Raw genomic sequence first — 5246 nt, 5'->3', positions numbered from 1 at the left:
TAAACTCTGCGTCTATATTTAAGCCTAGTTAAGGTTAACTCTGCGCATTATCACTAGGACTCGGGTCGGGAATTCCTCTCTAGCACCACTGTCCTGAAAGAAAGAAATTTCCTGGACGACCCTGGCCAGCCCTGACTACCCGAGGCACGGCTGAACGTCACAAATTGTGTGAGCGAGACTGGACTGCCTATTTGCTGTGTGTGCGAAAGAGCAGGATGGCAAGTGTGACATGAGCAAGCTGCGCAATAGATATTGGCGACGAGCGAGCGTGCATAAAAAGAGAGAAGTCAGTCTTGGTAGAATATTCGTAGTACACAGACGATACTTTTGTGAAACGACTACAAGTGGAACGATGGCGCCAACGAAGGGAACGGGGCTCGCTGCTCGAGGTGCTAAGAATACTGAAGCAATTGACGCTTTGACATATTTTGACACATTTCCGGGGCGGAAATAACAGTACGAATATAATATATATATGTATATGTCAGTATGTACCCTTCAGTACCAGTCCCTAAGGATTCCCTAACGAATCCCTAGGGTGTTTCCAGGACTCCTAGAGGAATCCTAGGGGAAGTCTTTCAATTAAATGTTGTTCTATGCCAGTTATTTCTGCGGCTAATTGAGAGTTATTACAAAATTTTCTTGCAGTTTTGCCATCATTTGAATTTCCACTACCTCCTGTTTTGGGATTATCGACAATAAGACCCATTTTTTCACGAAATTCGGACTGAATATTTTGTTTCATTCTCCGAAATAGTTCTTTATTTTCTTCGCTTCTTATTGGCCATTGTCTGATTTCAAGTTTATATGAAACGTGAAGAAAATATTCAAAAACCGAATATAGGCATGTAATGGAGACAATCAAAATTCTTAACGATCTGCTCTGACTTCTTTTTGTAGGCATTTATCAATTTGTGACGCACAGAACGCGCACATAGTAGTAAGACATAAATAACGAAAATGAAGTAAATGAAATAAATTTAAGTAAAGAAACACACACACAACCCGCATTTAAATTCAAACAATGCGCGCGCGCGCCAAGATCGTGCGCGAAGGTCACACTGCCCCGAAATAAATCGGCCACACTAATGCAGCCTAAAATCAGTTGGGATATGCGGGCACACTACCCTCCTCCCAAACCTTTATATAAGGCGCACCCCAGCCCTCCGGAGGGCATTCAGTTCGTCCGGCGATCAGCGACAAGACCTCCGGAAGGGACTAGCAGGAACGGAGCAAGATCAGCGGTAAAGAGTCAACAGAGCCATAGGAGGCGGTAGAGCTGCAAAAACATCGATGTTTTTTTTCTGAAAAACTACCTTTTTAATTTTTTTTTTTTTTTTTTTTGAAAGTGTATTTTATTCTGCATAAATTAATCAAATGGATATGTTGTTTATAAAAAAATAAGCTTTATTCGAGATCCATAGTTTGCTTATAGTTTTTATTTCTTAAACCTAAAAAGGTAAAAAACAAAAAAAATTAAAATGAAATAACAATTCAATTGATAAAGAAATAAAAAATAACATTGAGTTCTACTCAAAGAAAAAAGCTACATAACTAAAATTAATTAAAAAATGAGTGGATACATTTTTGTTTAAAAATAAAATCACATTTACATTTTTGCTTTTAGCGAGCTCCGCTTTTCGCTTACAACCTGCCTTGCTAAACATTCGTTCACTTTCTGTGGAAGTGGCCGGAACGCAAAAGTACTTCAAAACGCATGTTTTGAATGCGGTGTCATTTGATATCTGTTAAAAGAAGAAATAGGATTATTAACTTGGTTACCATCTAAATTATTTTTTTTTTTACCTTCCAATAATCTAATGGGTTTTGTGCAGGCTCCAAATTAGTACAATTTAAATAATGGCTAGCTAGTATGGAATCGACGCAATTGCTTTGAATTTTTAGATTTTTGTTGGCTTGTAAGAAACTGAATAACAGGTTGGACTCTGCTGTGGGTTCTGGTGCTGGCGGGTTTGAAGATTTAGATGATTTTGTTTGAGCATTGATGTGCGACAGCTCCTCCTCTAAAGATTTAACTCCTTGAGAGGAATTAAATGGGTTCCAAAACCCCTCCTTCTTAAAGCGAGGGTCTAATATTGTGGTCATTCGAGTCACAGTACGAGATTCATAGGGGACCAATCTTTTATTGACCCCTTGAAGAAAGTCATCGCATACATCTCGACCCACCTTTGTCTGGAGTTTCGATTTCAGGGCTGACAGGTTGTGTAATATACCGCAAACAACAGGAATCACTGATGACACTGTCACAGACGTACTTGAGGATGTGTGCACCGTTGCATGCTCAAACGGTGAAAGTAATGCCTTCAAGTCCTCTAGAATGGATACTTCATCCGAGGTTAGCGCCATTAACCCCTTGGGCGTGTTCAGTAAAACGCTTGCCATGGCAACCTTCGTAATCAAGATTCGTTCCACCATGTAAAAGGCGCTGTTCCACCTGGTTGGACACACTTGCTTCAAACTATATAAGCGTTCGCAATTCTGCGCCTCCCTAAATTTGGCATAGGCAATTGTGCTACTTTTAAAAAATATAACAATGCGCTTAGACTTTTCTAAAATGGGTTTGACGTTTTCAGATGCCAAACAGTCCTGCACTGTCAAATTTATTGAGTACGCAAAGCATGGAACATGTCTAATTTGCAGGATCCCACATGCTTTTATCATATTTTTGGCGTTGTCCGTGACCATAGCAGTAACCTTTCCTAATACACTTCATTCCTCAAGCACTGCGCGTATGGAGATTGCTTTGTTTTCCGAAGAGTGGGTCGTTTCGACGATGAGCTTCTCAGTGGCCAAAACAGCGTTGCGCAATTCGAAATCCGCTGTCACGAAGTGGCACGTCACAGTAACATAACTCTCGTTTGCTCTTGACGTCCAGCAATCGGAAGTAAGTGCACATTGCTTTAGGTTTTTAAAAAGTTCGAACAACTTGGCCTTCTTTTCTGCGTACGCATTTGCCATCGAAACGTTTCTCAAGGTGGTTCGTAAAGGCAATTCATACCTTGGATCATGGTGGCTTACGAAATTTCGGAAACCTTTATTTTCCACCACTGAAAAAGGGCGCAAGTCTGAGGTAATGTAGGAGCTTAAGGCAATGTCCAGTGTTTGTTTTCGGTTCGACGATGTTTCATATTTTTTGTCAATGAATGACAGAATTGACGGCTGTTGCCTTTGTGGCAAATCACCTACTGTTAAATTAGGATGTCTCCTTTTTATATGGCAAGACATGTTGGTCGTATTCCCACTTGTTTGATATGTTTTGCCACATTTAATACATTTGGCTTTCTTGCTATCAGCCGATTTGTCAAAATAATTCCAAACAGAAGATGTCCAATTTTTTTTCTCTTATTTGGGAGCATACGCTCGGTGGCGTCGTTTTCTTCGTCTTTCCCGGCAACTAAATTGGCTAAAAATTACATTACAAATCATATAATTGTAACTAAATAGTCTACTTACCATTGCTGTTTCAATGTCTTCTCCATCCCAAATGCCGCCAACACCAATATTAATCACAATCTGTAATAAAGTAGTGAGGTAGGTAAAGCGGAAACATCGAACATCGATGTTTTAAAATCTCGATGTTTCCGATGTTTTGAAAACATCGATGTATCGCCGATGTTTTTTCCAGCTCTAGATGACATATTAATTTTAAAAAATTTGTAAAGGGCTAAGAACACTCGATATCGCCAATAATATCTACATGTCTAATCTAAACTTCTTATCTTTAATAGTTTCCGAAATCTCGACATTCATACGGACATTGCGAAATCGGCTTTTGCCCCTGAATAAGAATAAACAAAATAAATGATTTCTATAAATGTACCCAAATTCTATAAAAACGGAAATTTAAAGTCATTTGGAGCAAAATTTAAATTTAACCAGAACAGCTTAATCGCAACAGATTAATGTGGATAGGATTTATCTCACAAAATTGATCAAAAGTGGATAAGTTTATATTCCAATTTATATTCAAAATTCTCCATAGTGCTTTTCAAATATTTAAGCTTCGTCACGTGCTCCTTAAATATCATCTCTTCGAACTGCATCAAGAAGAGCTCAATTTGTTTCGAGTCCATTTTAGGGTGATAGTTTTACTCCTTAAGGTTCTTTTAAAGACTGATGTTGGATTTAGAAAACTCAAACATTTATATGAGAAAATTTCATTTACTTATTTATTTACTGATACAAATTCAATTCGCACATACCTATTTCTGTTTTCAATATAGGCAAATTAAAAACCTAAATCAAATAAAACGTCTAGTAATGCAGGGTCATCATCGTCATCCACTGATCGTAAATAAATGTTTGGTTGACTTGCCTCCATGAACGGATCAAAGATATGATAATCATCAGGGAACTCTTAGATTATTGGATCTGTGTGCTGTTTATCCAAATCAAATTGCTGTGCACATTGCATTTCTTGGTCGTCTCCATTGCCTCGTATAAGATCATTTAAAACGTCCTGCGTTGCCGCTCCAAAAGGAAAATCGCTCCACTCAAGAGACGCAAATTCCCTTCCAATTTTTGTAGTGGGGGTAGATGACATAGAAGGGTCAAATACTCCTCTTAAGAATCGATCTACCGAATCCTCTAAGTCGGTAGCCTTCACATTATCTTGATCCGAGCCTTTAATTATTACGACGTCAGAGTCTTGGGTTAATGGAACATTTATGCCATTTACTGAGTCGACAAACTCTACAATAAGATCCATTGCTAATGATTTTTATAAATGAACCCAAATGAACCCAGATATCTATATCCAAACGTTTATTGTTTATTTTTAGATAAGGCATTGCTGCAGCGTTTCACTAGCTATACATACATTTCTTATGTAAATCCTTTTATATATTCATGTTCGTCTGAACAACATTTAACCAGAACAGCTCAATCACAAAAGATTAATATAGATAGGATTGACCTCATAAAACTGGTAAAGTTTTAAATCTAAAGAAATTAGGGGTTATTGATCGTTATAAAAAAGGTAAGGACCGATGCTGTACGTTCAAGGAAGCCAGAGTACGCTGATTTATAATTTCAAACTGAATTTAGGCAGACAAATGTTTGACGATAGAATTGCTGCTGCTATTCAATCGTGTTACGTACAATATATATATATAATCTAACTAGTTGGCCCTGTGCGCTTCGCCGCATGTCTTAAAATTCAGTGAAAAATTCCTAGAATTTGTTATATGAAAGTCATTTATTTTATTTGAAAATTGTTATTTTCA

Source organism: Drosophila teissieri, chromosome X, assembly GCF_016746235.2.
Source record: "Drosophila teissieri strain GT53w chromosome X, Prin_Dtei_1.1, whole genome shotgun sequence".
Classification (NCBI taxonomy): Eukaryota; Metazoa; Arthropoda; class Insecta; order Diptera; family Drosophilidae; genus Drosophila; species Drosophila teissieri.
The sequence above is the reverse complement of the archived record's forward strand: the minus strand, read 5'-3'. Positions refer to the sequence as shown.